Source organism: Corvus kubaryi, unplaced genomic scaffold (assembly GCF_017639235.1).
Source record: "Corvus kubaryi isolate FWS band 111438036 unplaced genomic scaffold, C.kubaryi_AGA036_p1.0 37384, whole genome shotgun sequence".
NCBI lineage: Eukaryota > Metazoa > Chordata > Aves > Passeriformes > Corvidae > Corvus > Corvus kubaryi.
The window spans coordinates 541,094-561,030 of NW_024581126.1; positions in this window are offsets into that span (position 1 = coordinate 541,094).

The window sequence follows — 19,937 nt, forward strand, 5'->3', positions numbered from 1 at the left end:
ATCTTATTACACGAAAGGAAGACCGTAAAGATCTAAATGTAGTAGCTAAACATCTTCCCCAGAGCCAGCAGTAGTGTCTAACAAGTCTGTCATCTCACATGATCATTCTGAGACATTTCAAAAGCATGATACACTAAAAAGAAATGAAAAGGCCCTGCAGTCAGCATTCTTAGAAAGCAAGTACCCTTTTCTGCCAACGAACGTGGTAAAGAGTATTAGGTAGCAAGCTTAGCACGTGGGTAATTTACCTGGTATCAACAGAATTTCATTTGCTTATAATTGGGTTGATTTTGGCCTTCTGGTATGTAATACACACAGATTAGCTGCAAATGGAGAACTTAACTGCTGCATTGCACACAAAAAAAGTGATTCAGGAGTTTGCATTCAGCAAAAGAATTCACAGTGAATGGTGAATCTGTTCAGCTTCTACAATGAATAAATTATGCTATAGCAACATGTTCAGCATGCTCTTAATTCCTTCTGAACAGGTTAGTCACAAAGAAGTACTGAATGGGATGGTTTAGATTTATTTTTTTTCCTTGCATTTACAAAAAAATGTTAGGTCAATTAGAAGCAATCTAGCAGGGAGACTGGTACTGGATTCTTCCTGCAAAACATGTTTCACACAGATGAAACAAACACTTCTGTTCTTACAAACAACAGGCACAAACATTTCCCCACAATATTGGAAGATCACAAATGTGGAACAGTAAAGAAAAAAACTGAGCTTTAGTTTTTGCTCTTCAGTACTATTCATCACTCTTTCTCAGGGAATCTTACAATTTAATAATGATGTTTGACCCACTATCTACTCTCTCAGTGAACATTTGTATTCTGTTAATGCTGGTTTTCCAGGTGATGCTTTTATGCACCCCAGAATGCACATTCCCTCCTTGACTTGCTTTTCATGCACCTGTTGAGCTCAGAAATACATGCACATGAAGTTAGTGCCAACACAACTGAGGGGGTCATACAGAAGATTTAGCACTCCACATTAATTTATTGTCATGTCATCAAAATGAACAATGAGAAAATATATAGCCACTCAGGAAAGTGTGTCATTAGGTTGGAATGTATCTCCTCATCTTTATTGTATGAATAGATTTAAGAGTTAATCTTTGTATTCCCTTATTTTTATTTACTTTTCAAGTTTCTCTTCAACTAAGATTAAAAAATACATGTTCATCTTATGAATTTCTGTTAAAAACAGATGACAGATATAGAATGTTTTCATCTGGAAAATCATTGCTCAGACTTAGAGTGACAAACAGCAAATGTCTGTCTAAATACTGCTACACATCAATCTTGCCTTAATCTTACATCTCACTGACTTTTGTGGACCTCTACACTCCATTCACACCAAGAGATCATAATTTGGTCATTTTTTCAGCCAAAAAGGGCTTTTTCTCTTACTCCCTTGTCAGCCTGAGAGTTAATCACACAACTCTAGTGTGCTGCTATATTTTTTTGTGTTTGAGTCTCGCAATATTTATGAGGCAAAAGCAGATCAGCAGTTTCCGTTAAAAAAAGACCCCAAAAACCAAAACCAAAAAAACCAAGTTACTTCACACTTTTAACACACTGAAATCAATTTAGTTCTGTGGCAGTCCTGACAGGAGTAACACTGGTGACCAGTGCAGGTGCTTGAACAAGTAAGACAGCATAGTGTCCACCAAAACCACTCTCTCACTACCCTTTTTGACTGGACTCAACATTCCCTCCCTTTTTCTGGATTCAACTTCACTCCCAGTTTCTTCCCCTCCTCCTCCCCTCAGCAGAGCAAAGAATAGGGAGTGTGTGTTGTGGCCAGTTCGTCATAGTTTGTTTTTTTTTTTTAACTGCAGATGTCAGAAAATACTAAATAATCTTAGAGGAGTATTTTTCCATGAAAACCATTATATATCAACAGAGAAAGAAAAAAAACTTATGTTTAATTGTGGTTTTTTAGACAATTTTGCCATTATTTTGGACTGCAGACATAAATTAAAATTCTTCTCAAAAATCCCTGGAGCTTTCAATGTTCTATGATTTTTAAAAGGGTTTCAGAAAAAGCAATAGTAAATTACTTTAAGAGTCCAAACAACTCTATCTTTACATCTTGCTTTACATCTCCCTTCAGCTTTAGACTCTAACGAGTCTGTCCTTATAATTTTTCCTCTCAGTAGAGTCTAGCAAAAGTGCACATAAATCATCAGTGGATTTCCTGTACTGACCTACCCACTCAAATTCAGAAATTGGGAGATTCTTAAGAGCAGTGAGCTCTTTTTTAGAGAAAACATTTAAAAAAAAAAAAAAAAAATCAGTCCTTAATCTCTTTGTGTGAGTACCTCACACTACTGTGTCTGGAAACAGGATAACTGCCCTGTGCACCACTCCTGTTGTAGAGAAACAGTTCAGATCAACACAGATTGCAACCTGCTGAGACCTCCAGAGGGAACTTATGGGGCAAGGGGGCGGAGAGTTGGGAGTGCCCAGGTGCAAGCAGTTAGATGGATTGCACACACCTGCAGGCTGTTAGGTGCAGCTTGCAGCAGATTTTTTTCCACTCTTGCAAGTTGAGACTGTGCAGAGCTCTTGAGAAGGTGTTGCTTTGTGAGGGAACTGGAGAGAGGTAATAAGGTTAGTGACTGTGATTAATATCTGGCTTTATGCTCATGTTTGACTGTGTTCTTCAGGCATTGCTTTTATAATCCTGGGAGTTTCAGAGTGCACAATGACTGGAGTTTTTTTAAGTAATGTCACAACTGATATCTAAAAGTAGGATGAGGTTACTTAGAAAACCTTAAACTTAGAAGCCTTTGAAAGCTAGTAGACAAGGTAGCTGCTGTATAAAAGCTTGTCTATTATGTGCACAAAAAGAAAAAAAATAATTACAAGTCTCCATTTCTTCTTCTTCTTTTTTTTTTTTTTTTTTAATTTCTAAGTTCTCTTTCTTTTACATCAGGTAGACTTCTGAAACTCTAATTTACTGAATTACTGCCCCAATAGGAAGCTGTACAGAGCTGTGCTGCTAATCTTAATGGGGTGATGACCCCCTTATTTGTGCTTCTAATTGCCCCATCCTAGGACAGAATAATAGCAGATGTTGGCCCACAGCCCTTTAGCCTTTTTTTTCTGAGTTTCTGATGAGTACAGAGATAAAAGATGAATTTAAGTCTTTAAGTACTTGAAGATAAGTATGTACATCCAATTTGCTCTTCTACTGTGAGAGAGAACCTTATCTTTTCCTATGGGGTTTTTTTTAACCCCCACAGGCTTTCTTTTTCTTTTTAAGCTCTCTGGAGTCATTGTATTTGTCTTCAAAGTCTGTGATTATGGCTGCTTCCAGGGAAAAGGCTCAAGGAGGGTTGAGATTCTTTAATCTTTGCAGATGCACAGCTGCTTGTCAGTAGTGGGCTTGTAGTGTTGGTGCTATTATTTTGTACTAGTCATGAAAGCTTAGTTTAGGATCTATGACTTTCTGGTTGGATAATTAATTTAGAAGTAATGAAATACTTCTGCAGTGCAACATAGAGTTCTAAGCTGTATAAAGTTTTAATATGTGTATAAAACTCTGTCACAATTCTCTACTGCTGCTTCTGCATTGGTGCTTTTATGATATAATAAATTGTGAAATCAGAGCCATTATTTTGGTGAAATAAATAACATAGGAAATTTTTTTGGAGATAATGACTTAATACTGCTGCTGCATGTAAAATTAACCATTTATTAACTTGCCCTAGTGTATCTGCTTCAGGCTTTCCAGGGCCAAAAAAGGTGGAGACTGTCTGAACCTGTGGGGTTTTTTATGGCCCTGTATATGCCTTAATCAGCTGAATCAAAATGTAGAAGAAAGGAGTTAAAAATGTATTTACCCTGGTATTTTTTTTTTAGCCTAATTCACATAGCACCTAGTGACATGCTGTAACTCCTTTATTCTACATTATATCTCAGGTAAATAACAACTGAGTACACGGCCATGAAAGTATGTGAGAAGAAACGCTATTTTTTAGGCTGCTCTGGACATGAGTTAAAAAATCAGAGTAATAGATTCTCCTGAAATAGGTTAAACTCCCTCACAATTACGAGTCTGACTTCTTAGTCCAATGAGAGAAGCCTTAAAAATTAGTCTTGTTTCAGTTCACGATAATGATGATATGGGAACTATACAGTAGTTACTTGTCTGAAATTTACATTTTTGTGAATTGAAGATGTATTAGAAGCATAGTTTCTCTTCAAAATAAGTCACACCAGCATCTGGACAGAACAACAGCAAAATTTCAAAGCATAGCAAATTTTCAGAACTCCTGGCTATAATAAAGCCTTTGTTGTTCTAGTGTGGTCAAAAGGGTCTGATACAGAGGTACTTGTGAAAACAGATGTGATCTGGACAAGCATCTGATGCTTTGGTCTCCTGTTGTCACAGCTTATGAAGCTGTTCCTTGGCTTCTCATTGATTCTGGTCACAGATGAAGGTGCAGGTTTCAGTAATAATTTTTATCTAATCAGGCAATCACTGCTTTCTGGAGACAGAGGCTGTGAACTCTGCAGCCTCTCTCTGTGGGGGTTTTATGGGGGGTGTGTGTCACTGTTTATTGGGGGTTTCACAATGTCCCTTCTATCTCCTTCTTTCTCTCCTTTCAAAGGCTTGCCTTGTCTTTTCTACACTGGACCATCTATGCTTTTCTATATTTTCTGGGTAGTATAAAATATGCCAGTCTGTAATGAAATGAATAATATTGAAGTGTATGAGAATTTTAATTTCATTCTTGAGTACCTTTTCCACATGACCCTAAAAGGTTACTTGCTGTAATTATTAGAAGCTGAAGCTACAGTAAAATACTGTGGATGCTGAGTTAAGGTCTCCTTAATTTTTTGTGTTTCAGAGTTAAAGAATGTAAAATTCTTTCTCTAGACATCTAGGTTTCCTCATGAGATGACAGCAGTATTCTGCGCTGAGTAGAACATAAATTCTGTAAGAAATGTCCTTGTGTTGTTTAAATATAAATCCATTTTTTGATAATTTCTTATAACACTGAACAGCTGTGAGAGACAGTTCTTTGTCTGCCAGTTCCTGGGCAGATGTTTGGCCTCACCAAGTAATGCCCAGAACCTCTGCCAAGCTGCTGTGTAGAATACAAAGAACAGATGTAAAATTCCAAACTCAGCAGACTTACACAATCTTCTCAGATTTTGTAAACCTCAAGGGCAAAATTATTTATAAGTGTATTGAATTTTTCTATTGCATCTTGTTTTGGTTATAGATTTTTGCATGTAAAATTGTTGAATCTACTTGTCATTCTAAAAGCTGCACAACAAGGAAAGGTTCATGTGCTCCAGTTTGGAAAGGTTCTCAGTCACTTCATGTGGTTTTTCCTTTTTTCTGTCAGAGACCGTGTTATATTCTGAGAGTGAGTATGTTCATTTAAAAAAAATTCTTATTAAATGGTAACACTTTAAAACAAATTCTGAACAAATTACTAAACAAATAAAAATAAGAACCATGAGCACTTTTCCAGCTTCACAAATCTTTTAGTTTAAATTTAAAAAAATCCCTTCTCTTCCAATGGAAGATGATACTGATGTCCTTTATAACTCACTGTTATCTCAGTAAAGTCTTTCAAAGGCTCCCTGAGACAGACATCATACAGAATCTTACTTCAAGTTTCAAAAATTAGATAATTTTTTGGGCTGAAAACTTTATGATTTTCCTTGTGAACTCAAAACATTTCTATTAAACCTGGAATGTATTTTCTAAAACAAAGAATTTGTCTTATTGCTGGGATGAGTCCCACTGTTGGAAATATTACTGTTTATGCACAACTTAAAAGATCTTGGAAAACTCATCTTACTGAATATAAGTTACAGTTACATATGTAATTGTGAGAAAACCTCAATAATTATATCTCATGTGATTTCAATTCTCTTTCCCTGGGTAATGATATCTGTGATTTTTCTCTGGGATGTTCATTTGGGACTTCCTTTGGGGAATTTCTCATTATCTGTGTGTCTGAAAGCAAGAAGTTATATAAACCTGCAGAGCAGAGTTCAAGCAGACTGCTGGGAAATACTCACTGCCTCAATTTCTTTTAAATTCTTGATTTATCTCTTTGAGTGCTTGGAAAAATAATTCAGATGCAAACTCTGCTTCCCTTGAGAGATGTGGGTTTTTTTGCTGGGTTTTCAAGTGGATTAGGAAGTCAGAAAATGGCTCATGCAAGTCAGTAACTCATTGCAGAGTGGCATTGTGTTTTTTTCTTAAGATTAGAAAAATGCAGTTTTCTGGAAGACAAGCTTTTGTTTGCCTTAAAGTTATGGATTGGATACAAGAATCATTTGAAACTCTACATCCTGCTTAGCAGGACAGCTACTTAAACCCTTTTTGGCATCAAAGTCTGAATTTGTGTTGCTCTGAAGGGGATTAAATCTTTCAAAGGGGAAAGCAAAATCTCTAAAGAAGAAATATAGATATATCAATTTAAAATAACTTCCAGATATTTCTTCAGAAGTTCCATACAGCAGAGCATAAAGAATGTCATTAGCAATGGTATGTAACTGCAAATGGAAATACTTTTGCAGCAGCACAGTAATGGAGAAGTAATAGGAATTAATGTGGGTGAGGAAATAAGATTAGTCCTCCTAGAAAAACAGGGAAAAACAAATGGATCCCTCCAAAGCTATGAAGAGACTATGGGAAAAGTACTGTGTTTCACCTCATGTGGTAGTGCTGGAGGAAAAGCTTCTTAAAAGAAATGTAATTTCAACATAACCTGTGAGCCCTCTGAGTCACATTATTTGAGGCCCTCCTACGCTTGTATAGCTCTGCAAATCTCTTTGTGTATGCAAGTCTGAGGCCATGAAATAGCTGGGTAAAACATAGCTGTTAATATCAGTAAGTGGCAATGAAAGAGTAACCCAGAAGAAAGTGTATCTTTTAGCTGAATTAAGCTCTGAATCTATATTTGCAGAATGGCTTACTTGTTTCAATGGAGAAATGGGAATTCAGTGCCAAATTGTCTTGAACTTCAGGGAAATTTAGATATTTCTCTCCTTTTAGTCACACAGTTGTAAAATTTTATGAGTAATAATATAAGAAGAATGAATCGTATAAGCGTATGGAGCTTACAAGAACTGTGTAAGATATTATCCTTGCTTCTTAGAGTCTACAATCCAAACTAAACTGACACAACTCATGGATAAGTATCTTCAGCCAAGATTTGAGCACAGAAGTGGTTGGTGGAGGTGTATGTGTTTGTTGGTTTGGGGTTTTATTTGATTTGGATTTGGGTTTTTTTGTGTGGTTTGTTTTTATATAGCTGGGGGAAAAGTGAAGGCAGAAAAGATGGTGGGAAAAAATACTCTAGACCAATTGATTTAGTAAGTGATTCAGAATAAGCCCAGCCTTTTTTCTTTGTCTGATTGTGGAGTTTTGTGTTTGATTGGATTTTGTTGTTGTTGTCGGGTAGAGGATGAGCTGCGATCCTTTAGGGAAGGAAAAAAATGAGGAGGAGAAGTATCAGAATAAAGAAGGTTGCTGGACTACCAGAGGGAACACGGTAAATGCTCTGGAAACAGTTGAAACTATAGCATCTCTACTTCAGCTCATCAGAAGAATGGACCTCTTTATAAAAAAGGGATGAAAGAAGTGAGTCAGGTTTCTTTGCATCTTTGTTGTTCATCTTTAACTGTCTAGCATTAATTTTGGTTTAGAATATTTCTACTGTTTGAATGGGTTATTATAAGATGAAGCTTAAATCTTAGGTGGCCTATTTTCAGTGCTGAAATCAGTAGATGACGATTTGCAGTTCTCTCATTGTGTTCAGAGCTGTAGCCGGTTATAAAGGTAATTCTCTATTAAAAGTGTGAAAAATACCTGAGAATAAGGATAGTTGTTACTGTGCAGTGAAGGCAGATGTAAGACTGACAAAGCTGGGGTCAGGAAGAACAGGCTGGTTGCCCTCCACTTTTTTCTCCTATTTTGAGAACTCTAATTATACCCACAAAGTGGCATGAATTGCCCTAGAATCCGTAAAACTCAATTGAATACCAGCAGTGACGTTGTTACAGTAATGATGAAAAGGATTAATTATAGCTGTGTATAGGCAGCCAAATAAATGAAATATAGTGAAAAGTATCAAGAACAGTGGTTGATGTATGCTTAAAAACTTGAGTTGTCTAGTAGAAATATTTGGGAAGCACTCTATTTACTGCTTACAAAATCTGACATCTATATAAGTCTTTTTCTGATGTATCCCCTTGTGGCTTGGGGATCTGTGTATAAGGAAGACCTGCATTTCTGAATTAATATTTTCCCCTTTGCTTTGAAATCCTTACTATTTTGAGTATCTTCAAGTGATTTAAAAATTGTTTTAGATAGAGATATAACTACCCAATGACTCAGCTACCGTGACTCAACAGTATCTCTTTCTTTTAATTCAGTGAATCAGGCTCTTCATCTTGCAGAGCATCATCCCAGATGATTTCTGAAAGGACATTTGCAGGCAACTGTTCAGAATGCAGCTTAAAATGTTCTAGTTAATGTGTGCAGATACCACACAAAGCCTTATACAGACAAGACTTACTGCTTTAATTTTGTACTCATGTTATTGTTTTAAAGAGTACTGAATAGCTTTTATTTTCCCTTTAGTATGATTTTATATTAGAAGCTTTTAAAGCTGTAGTGGTGGCAAGAAAAAGCTTCTCTTTGCTGCTTTGTAAATATGAACTTTCAGGATTTAAATGTGTTTAGTAATGGTCAAGTAAGTTTTTCTCAGGTAATTGAGCTGTCAAATTGACTCTCAACTATTGAAGAGTCTGTTGATAGTCTGATAGATTCTTCAATAGTCCACAGTAAGGTTTGTGTTTATTTGCAAACATAGTGAAGCTAAAATAATCCTGGAAGCAATTATGTTGTATTTTTTATCCAACTGTTTCGTTGCTTAGGGCTTTAGGTTCATTGGTTTCAGTTTTGTGCTTATCACTGCTTTTAGCAACAGGAGTATCTCATATCTGAGTTTTCTTCAGCATCAGACTGGACAAGTATTTTGTGGTGAGTTCTCCAGTTAGCAGAAAAATGCATTAGTTTATTTTTTGGGGTTTTTTTTCCCCTCCACGTGAATGATTCTACAGAGAGAAAGCACAACTTTTCATCTCTCCACCTGGTGGGTGTCAAGTAGTACCTCTGACCCACGTTATCAGTGTCTTGTTAACATCTAGAGAACACTGTGCTCTGTGCTTCCCATTCACAGAAAACAAGCAATATATTCTTGGTCCTAAAAGCATCCTTTGGAGTAAGAGATACAAATAGGAAGTGAAATAGGGAATAGTATATTCAGGTTGCACAAGAGAAATTGTTGACTGTTACTCCCTCTGGCAGGGATCTTGAAATAAACTCTTCAGGTGGTGAGCCCCATTGCTGGTAAAAGGATGGCTCATAATCTTTTAAGATTACAGCTCAGAGTATATGCTTAGAATTCTATACATCATGAACTTCTCTAAACAGATCAAAATTCTTAAATATGCTGTAGTTATTAGGATGTTTCTAGAGGCCCCTGTCTAAAGGTTAGGTTTGCACAAGATATGTAATGAAAATGACACTCTCCTGTTACTCTTAAAGGTAGAGGTTGCCTTAATTAAACACAAACATGCACTTAGCCCCTTCAGCTCTCCATCTTTCATTGAGGACTGGGATTTAAGGAGCAGAAGATCTTTTTCAAGCTTCATTTTTTAAAAGAAAGCTCTGCTTTTCTGAGCTTTACTAGAGCTGTTTTTCAAATTCTATATCAAAGACCTGCGGATTGTGAGGCCTTTAGTATAAGCCAGCCTAGTTTAACCCCTTGAGAGAAGGTGCAAGGAGTAATTAAACATAAAGAAAAAGATATTAAGGGAATCATCTTTCTTTTCATTTTGATTGATACTGTAGGTACTGGGGCCTGACTTTGCTCAGTTTCCCATTGAGAGATCATCAGAAAACTCCTAAAAAGCAACAACAGGAGAATTTTTGCTCCAAGCAGCTAGGAGATTGGTTTTGTCAGATGTGAGAACATAAAAAGGAATGGGGAGGGGGAAAAGAGGCTTCATCTCTCCCCATCTTCTTTTTCAGTAGTTTCTAAGTAGTGCTTCTAGTAGAGTCTCTAATTTAATTAAAGGTGCAGCCTGAATTACACTGAAAGTGAATGGGTCCAAAGCTCCAACTCATTAGTTTCCCCATTACCTCTAGATGTGACTGAATCAGTCCTTACATTTTAGTGCTGCCACAGGGATTTTGTTTTTATGCTGGCTCTACTGTCTGTTGCTGTTTTGAATTTGACAGTTTATACAGTGGAGCAAATGATGCTCCCACTGTCATCAGAGACAGGTTGTTTTAAGTCAGTAAAGATAAAAACTGCTCAAGGTAGTGTTAAACTTGAGGTTTTTCTCCTTGAATCCTCTTTCAGCAGTGCTCTAAGTCTACCTAACAGATCTAAATTGCTAAGCAAGGCTCAGGAGAGGCAGGGTTTTTCTTTAAGTCAGAGCTTCTAGAAACATTAAGCTTCTCCTGAAGCAATTTTTTTTAAGCATGTCTATTTGGGTGGTGGGTGACTAGAGAAAATGTCCTGGAGTGCCTTTGAGCAGTAGTAAACTACTTATCCCTGAGTCCTAATGCCCCGACTAGAAAGAGTTGGTCTGCTTAATCTGCAGCTCTCCTGACAGACAGAAAGAAGGGGAAATATATTACAGGAATCACTGTTATTTTACAAGAACATAATGGGAAAATGGTAATTGTGAATACCTTATAGCACCTCTAAAAGTGCACATCTTTTAGAATCTAGGAATCAGTCTTCTTGGTTATTTTGGAGTTTAGTTAAGTGTATGTCAGTATTTGTGAAGACAGCATAAATTCTTCTCACTTCATCTCTTCCCTTTGCAGTGTCACGCACTTAAATAAAATCCTGTTCAGTCATGATCTATCAGGAATGCCAGCAAGAGATGTGAAGTCATCAAACACTGCTGTTTATATGGCTGGTGCTTTGGATTTGAAGAGTTAGAAGAAAGGGGAATGAAGTGGATTTTTAAGAGCAAGAACTTTAACTCCTGCTTTTCTGCTAAAAGTGAAGCCTTTTAGCCAAAGGTTTCTGTTTACTGTGTAACTTGAAGGAGTTAAATTTTCATGTGCTTCTAAACTCTGCATGCAGTTCCACTGACTTGCTGACACAGGTAGTTGTAGCTAGGAATGAAAAAGCTTGAGGATACAAACCTGCAACAGATTAAAGCTTTTTAACAACTTAAGGTCTGCCCTGACAAGAAAAATATTTTGTGGTTTCTTTACACACAGTCTGAATTAACATTTTTATGGCTGGAGAATTCATAAACTTTTAATTCTTGAATTGGAATATTATTCTTGCTTTAATAGTGTTATGGCAATATTTTGGTCGTTTGGTTAATTATTAGATAGAGTGGTTTTAGTCCAATTTAATGAGTGTAGTTAAAGACAGTAGAAGCTAATGTGGAATGAGACATCTGAGACAACAGATGCTCAGCCTATAGGTTAAAGAAAAAAAAAAAAAAGAAGGGTTGTTTTGTTTATTGTTTCTTTGGTAACTTGCTTTTTCTAAACACAAGAAGGTATGAGAAGTGCAAGTAAGACCAACTGACTCTGGCTTGAAAAAGCCTTTACATTTCCAGAGCTCAACGTGCTTCAGGAAGGAACACACTGTGAGGATTCCTAGGGACAGAAAACAGGCAAAATAGTGCAAATTAAGCACCAGCTCCAGAGACCCTGCTAATTTTAAAAGAATATCAAGATCATATCCTATAGTCTTACTATACTTATTAAAAGTAGCACCTGTTGTCAAAATAGCAGGGTAGTAGGTGAGAACAAGGAAATGAGATGTATAAACATGTGGGGCAAAACCACACAGATGAAATAGCTTGTTACAGTCTTTCCCCTCCCTTCCAGAATGGGGCATGAAGGTTTTTCTGGTCTGTCTGCTGCAGCATCCTAGTGGAATGTATCTGGGTGTTAATTATTGATAACTATACAGAGGTAGATTGTCGCTACTTGCATTCCAAAAGCACAGCTGGGATCTACCTCTTCTTTCTTAACTTCATGTTTTGGGAATCTAGCAGGGAAACATATTTAATTATGTATTATAATACCAATCAGAGCTAAGAAAAAATGAATTGAAAATATCATGGGAAGAGTTTGGGGTCTTTTTTTAAAAAAAAATTGAACCATGGAGTTGATGTGGTCCAATAAGCTGTAGAAGTTAGAATGAGAAAATAGTCCTTATAGAGAAGGAGGAACATCTGCTCACTAATTTGATAGTCAGTGTGACAGGAGCTGGTTTTAGTACCCTGAAGGTAGGCTGGTATTTCCCAAGTTCATCAGTAACTTTTCTCTGACTGCTCTGAACAGATTATTATTCTGCATAGTTAACACCAACCAAAAATACTGCAATGACTTTACTGCTCTTAAATAGAGCGAAATAAACTCCTGATGTATAACTCTTGGAACATTCTATAAGAGCATTTGATATCCATAGTGAGAAGCTGCATTTGAAGTACATGCACTTAAAATCAAATATAGTAGGAATTCAGATGAATGAAGGCAGCAGTTGAAAATGATATGTAGTTCAACATGAGCATGTTCTCCAATTTGAAAATGTTTTAAAATTAGAAATAGTGGGAAAGGAAAACCCTGTGTGGGCTGTGGCATATGTCTTATATTGAGATTCAGTTCTGTTAAATTGTCAGGACTGTGGAACAACACAGTTCCCCTACATGTGGGTAAGTGGTAAGTGTGTATATAATGCCAGCTCAGCTGGTGATCTGCTCAGTGGAGACCTTCACCCTCTGCACAGTGCAGTGAGAACATCTTTTTGTTCAGGAGGCCTTTATGTCCAGAGGGAAGTAGCTGACTGGACAGAGTTGAGGAGAAAGGGTTTGCATTTAGGTCAGCATACTCTGGGGTGCAGAGCTGCAGTTCAGGAAAGGGAAGCAGGGTCAGCTGGACACACAGAAGTCCTGAGGGGGCAAAGAAAATGCTGTTGCTGTGTAGACAACCTATCATTTTTAAATGCTCTGAGTTTGAAGGATCTCAGCATTTTCATACTTAACAAATAGGATTAAAATGAACAAACAAAATGTAAAAAACCCCCCCAAACAAAACAACAAAACTCCCCAACAAAGACACTTCTAAAATGTCATGTTAATTCAAATATAGTTTGGAGTTGTGGCAGCAAGCTTCAGGCTAGCTGTAATGCTGTCTGCATTGAGAATTGAGTTATCCCTTCTTTGGGCTGGCATATGACCAGAATTAGACTCCTTTTTCTTCTACAGTGATGTCTTTTGCCTCAGAGTCCCCTGCCCAGAACTGCAAAGTTAGGCCCAGCTGTCAGTGTGATGGGTCTGTATGTGGAACTGATTTCTCAGAACGCTTGTCTCTTCAGTTTACATGAGAAATTGGTTTAATTAATGATACATCAGCAGTGCAAAACCAAGGGCTGGTGTAAGGCACTGACAAGAGGCATTGGTGCATGTGCTTAGCATGACCTGGGAACAAACTCAATTTGTGAAATCTCAGTTTATGTAGTGGAGAACACTATTACGATTTTGGGGTGATGTTACTTATTTGGGACACGTCAAACCTACACTGCTCAGGATAGCTCTGTTGCATGTGATTGAGACAATTTTTTTTTTGTTTTGTACTTTCAAAACGATGACAAGTGTGCTTGCAAGGTCATAAAGCTGCCCCAGATGTGATGTGAGAGGTTGAAATTATAATTTCCTCAGACTGAAAGAGAGGAAAATTAAACTGTCAGTGGAACTGAGATCCATTGCTTGCTTATGTTTTACAGTGAAACTCCTGACAGATTATAGTGGTGTCTTTTGTATGTGGTGATTTCTTGTGCTGTGCAGAGTTAGTAAAGGACAAGCTGTGTTTTAGGAATGGGTTACCACAATGGTAGCAATGAATGGTGTTCCTTGGTTCACATGTAGTCACTTAACCCGTTTTTTTTGACTCCCTTGCTTATATCTACTTTTCTTTATTGACTGCAAAGCATAAGTCATTTCACTCTAAGGTGTGCTTATAAAATACAGCAGATGGGTTCCCCTCTAGAAGTGCATGCAGAAAGCTAAATGAAATGATTAATGTCCTGTTTATAAATTGTTAAAATGCACATTATTTTCACCTTGGCCACTGAACATTTTTTTTTGTTACACAGCTGTCAGCTGGCTTGGTTTCTTTGTTCTTCACTGGAAGCATTATCAGCTCAGTGAAAGAAGGTGTCCAGATCTCAACTGCTTTTAGTGAATTTTGGTTCCAGTCTTACCTGATTACCAAACCTTTTTGATTCCTTAAAGACATGCAATAATATCCAGTGAGAGTGTTTGATCTTGTCATGTTTATGCTGTTATACAGAGTTGCAGCAGTTTGATTTATTAACCCAATTGGTTAGTGAGTTGGGATCTGGGTTTTATCTGACTCTTGCAGTAAGCTGCGAGTGACAATTTCTGAAGCATTAAAAATCCTCCAACCCACCCAATCCACCACCCTCCCCAACCTAAACAACACACTTTTGTTTGGAGAGATCAGTATTCCAAGCTACTTCAGAAGGAAATTGCAGGTTTCCTTCTGTGATCTTGATGGTGTAAGGCACATCCAGTGGCAGAAGCACCACAGGTCCCTCCAGAAGTCCCCAGCTGTGTGATGCAGACTTGTATTGGTGATGGCAAAGATTAAAAAAGTAGTGTGAGTTGTCATGTTCCAGTAGAACACAGCTTCCTGCCAAGCTGGCTTTCAATTACAGCTTGGGAAAACAGCTTGGTGCCTGTTCTATTTTTACAGCTTTGAAACTCTGCCTTGGTTGGCATGGCAGTGTATGATTAAGGGGTTTTTTGGTTTGTAATTTTATTTAAAAAATAATAATAAAAAGAGTCATGGTGTGACATAAGAAAATATTCTGGAGATTCTTCTGATTCCCTATGCTAATGTAACTTCTAGTTTTAATACAACAAAGTGCTGTTTAAATATCCTGTGATGATATTGTGGAACTGTGTCTAGAAGTTTCAGAAATGAAGAAGACAGAGAAAGGTATTGTGGAAACTATCAGGGGAGAAGTATGGCCTAAATATATGGCAAAGGGCTGTTTTTTTTCTGAAGCATAGCATCAATTCCAATAAATACACTAAAATAGGGTTTACGCCTTGATGTGGCAAAAGTTATTTCCTTTCTCTTCAGAACTTAATAGAATATGAGAAATTGGTTTTATAAAACATGAACCATATATGTTGGGTTTTTTTGAACCAAGTATTCTTCTACTGTCCTATACCTATGCTGATGATGACTACTTAAACATCTTGGAAAGGGCTGGGTTTCAAGCACTGAGTTTTCTAAGCAACGTTGAGAGTTTGAGTACTGAGATTTGTAGTCAAGTGAACAGTTTGATTTAAGTTCAAAAATTTGTATTTATTCCTTTTAATGGAGTAATATATTTCCAACAAGACTAAAAATGAGGTCAAACAACAAAAACTTGAGCTAGGTGCAAACTTGGCACAGGTATATTCAGATTAGTCTGTGGATTTTTCAGTCTGACTTCAGGTAGCATAGAAACTTTGGCATTGCCAATGTTCTTCATTTTTCTTGTAACACCACACTCTATAAGCCAAAATTCATGCCTTAATCTACGTGCTGGGTCTCCATTACGTACTTCTGGTCAGCCTAAGGGCCACATTCCTGTGCAGTGTGTATCCTTCCAGTCCAATGTAGTGTGTATTTCTTTGGGGGCGACAGAAGGAAAGCTCACTTTCTGTGGATCCTCTCTAATGAGGAAATGAGGTGCTGAAGTGGATGGTGTATTGACTTACTCTGCTGTAGCACATCAGCAATGAATTTCAATTTTTAGAGCTGGAACAGCTCCAGCAGCTAAGGCTTGTAGGACTGTAACAACTGAGCCTTGACTGAAGATTTCAACAGGCCCATCTTCCACAGGAGGAAAATGGACACTTGCTGGTTTTGGCTGGGATGGAATTACTTCTCTTCACAGTAGCTGGCACTTGGCTGTGTTTTGGATTTGCAATAAAAACGGAGTTGGTAGCACAGGGATATTTTGGTTACTGCTGAGCAGTATCAAGGCTTTTTGTGCTTCTCACCCCACCTCACCAGCAAGGAGACTGGGGGGCACAGGAGGTTGGGAGAAGGCTGGAACAGCTGACCCCACTGACCCAAGGCATGTCCCACACCATGCGGGGTCATGCTCAGTGTATAAAGCTGGGGGAAGAAGGAGTAAGTCAGACAGGGGACATTCAGAGTGATGGGGTTTGATTTACCAAGTCACTGTCCTGTGATGGAGATGGTTGCCCATGGGAAGCCAGGAATGAATTCCTTGTTTTGCTTTGATTGAGTGCACCGTTCTTGCTTCACCAATTAAACCATCTTTATCTCAACCCATGAGTTTACTCACTTTTGATTGTCTCTCCCATCCCACTGTGGGGGGAGTGAGTGAGCACAGCTGCGTGGGGCTTGGTTTCCAGCTGGGGTTAAACCACAAAAACACACTTTAGATTCTGACACTACAGTAAAACTGCCAACTTAAGCAATGAAGAGGATCATGCCTTGTCAATACTGTAGTAACATTCACACTCTGGCAGTCCAACCTGTGGCTGTGGTAGTTTACATACAGTTTTCTTATGGAGTTGTGGATTTTTAATTTTACGACACTTAAAAGGGAAATGAGGACCATAAGAAGGTCTTTCAGTATGTAAGAAGTCGAAATGGACTTACCTTGATTTTTCTTGGGCCAGTGCCTACTTTCCCAGAAGTTAAGAGCACTTTCCCACTGACATAAAGAGCCCAAAACATCTTTAACCTACTTATCCCCTCACACATATAGCTGGGAAAGAAATGGTCTTCCCATTTCAGGAGACAAAAATAAGACTTCTTTTCTTCCTCTTTCTGTCCTTCCCCCTCCTTAAAACACTGACAGTGCTGGAAGCTTAAAAATTCACAGCTGAGATCCACAGCATTTCTTTTCAAAATTGAAAGGCTTTTCTGTTAATAATTTCTGTCAGGCACTAAGAGCTGTACAGAGCTCAGCAGCAACAGACAGAAGCAACTAGAGTTCACATCTCTTTTGTACTTCCTTATCTCTGAATATGAGTAGAATAACTGAGCAGTTTCTTGTTAAAACTGGACTCTTTGTGCTACTGTTATTCAGAAATGGACAACCACCAAAAAATGTCCATTTTTGGTCTTTGAGACACAGTTATCCACAGTTGCTGCCTCTAACTGGGGAAGATTTTAGGAAAAGAGAAGTTTCTTTCAGCCCATTGCCTCTGAAATAAACTTAATGCCACAGTTTCTCATTTTCTTTATCTAAGGAACATGCAGTATTATAAAATAATTTTAAAATCCCTGGGGCCTTACAGAACACCCTGTTTCCTCCATGTGTGATGCAGAGGGTTTTGCAATGACTGCACCTGGCTCACCTCATACTCTTTCTGTGTTCTGTATGTTCTGCTTTTGATTTTGGTATTGATTGCCATCTGATCAAAGCCTCAGTCATGCTGTTAGTTAAGCCCATCCCCTGTGAAACAGTAAATTAAATAGAAAATCTGCCAACTGCTTACAAAAGCCTTCTACTACTCTTCTCAAGAAAAGTACCTGAGTGTGCAGCTAAATTTGTCTGCTTATAATATGTATTGAATTTGCTTATGCCATTTCCTATGTACTCTTAGTCTCTTGAAAGATGAGGAATGTTTTCTCCCAATGTGTGTGAGGATGTGTTATTGAGTTTAATCTTTATAGAGTGTGTTTGTGCCTTTGTGCAAGAAGAGAGGGACTGTCAGGAAAATTCAAGGATAGGGTATATTTGATTTTTATCTGTTTCTGAAATTAACATAGAAAATAATCTTTAGTGAATTGCCCGGAGTATAACATCAGTCTATAGACCTGTCTGAAATGAAATTTTATCAAGAGTTTGATGAAAGATGAAAATAGAGGGGAGAAAAGAGTGACTGGCTTGGCTGATCAAAGTGTAGCAGTTCATAAATAAGGAATGTAACAGGTTTTGAAGATCTGAGCTTGTAGCTCAAGCCCCTGGGAAGACTGGGCTGCCATGACTGGCACATCTCACATAATAAGCTGGCATGGCAAGGGCCCTGTCTTACAACAAATTAAATACTCTATACTACCTTGCAGCAGAATTAAGTTCTCTATTTTTGGGACTTAATTTCAAAGGATACATTAGCTGTCGTTTGTCTCTGCCTATCAAACTTCTGCCATACATTCAAGCTCTGAGTGTTTTCTCCTCTTCTAATACAGAAAGGCAGATTTGGAAGAAAATTCTGTACTGCTTCAGTGATTATGTATTTTTTTTGTTCTTGTTAATACAAGAACAGTGATGTTATGTCAGACTCTTAACTTTAGCAGCTGCCCAATAGACTTTTCTTTTCATGCAGCTCAGCATCAATCACCATACCCTTTTCTCCTACCTCTTTCTTAAGCCATATTTTGTGTAAAAATTCTATCCTTGTCACCAGAATGTGTTCGTAGGTTTTCCATTTGTAATTGAGCATGGAAATTCAGAACTGGGGGGGGGGTTGATTTGGGTTGAGTTCTTGGGTTTTGCTGGGGTTTTTTGTTTGGTTTGTTTTTGTTTTCTTGGTACTGTTGATTTGTGTTTTGTTCTTTCAAATAAAATACAAGCAGTGTTATTAGAGACTTAATGGCTGAGAACAAAATGGTTGCTCTTTCTAAGTACTGGAAGAGTGCTAAAATACAAAGATTCTGAATAGAGAAGAGATTTAAAATAATACTTATTCAGATAATGCATTTCAAGGAGTTCAGGAGGTGAGAGGGAAGGGTGAAGAAAAGGGCTACATCTATTAGCATTTTAGCAAACTGTAATTGAGTGCCCTAAAGGGGTCACTTATTTTTTTTAAAAGCTGTGGTTAAAATTTTCAGTAATTGCTAATGACTTCAGATTTTCTTTTGAAAATTCAGTCACTTCAATTTCCATGTTTGGGGTAGGTCATAAATGCTGGAGTTTTATGGAGAGATTGAGAATAAAGGAACCCTTAAAAGGTGGCCTGTGACAGTCTGGTGAAGACTGTCTTGAGTTTTTCTCAAATCCAGGATAGTTTTCAGTATTGGTGGTGGTGGAGAGTTACTAATGTTTTTCTTATTTTTGTAGTCCTTAAAATGAAGCAATTTTAGAGCCTTAACATCACTTACATCAAAAAAGAGGTACTGAAGAGACAGTTTCCTCAATTTGTGCTTAATCTGTCTGACTTTTGGAGCTGTTTAAAATGGTGATAACCCCACTTAGCAGCACTCTGTAAATATCAATTAGTGCTTGCTGAAATGGCACGGTCTCTCCAGGACTCTTCAAAAGTCAGCAATAATTTAGAGCACAGAATCATCCTGAAAAGTAACTTTCCATTAAGATGAGGTTTTTTCTAATTTTTGTATGGCGTTCCAAAGTTCAAACTATTCTTTTCTCATTTCCTAAAGACTATGCATGACTGACTTCAGCGATAGGATTTTGCAGTTCATCAGATAGAACAGTTGAATTGCTTTCAGCTGAAGATCAAAAAAAAAAATCTTCTTGAAAGATTATGAGGATTTTCTTTTATGTTTTAGTATTCTGTAGCAAGTTCTTTTCTTCTGCATTCAGCACTGGAGATATTTGAATGCCTTGGTACTGTTCTCATCTCTGTGTGTGCTTTCCAGAATCTTTTTTTTTTTCCTGTAGAAAATATTTTTTCTTCTCAAGCTTTTATGAAGAAATATGACTGTTTATACACTGACATATGTAAACATTAATAAGACAGCCTGGCCTATAGTATATAGAGGATTTTGATGATTACTTGACCAAGAAAACTATTAATTGACAGAATCCCTTATGAAGCTTTGCTTAGTGATCACATAGCCCCTGGTATGAGATCAGGGTCTGAGGACAGTGGACTCTCATAAC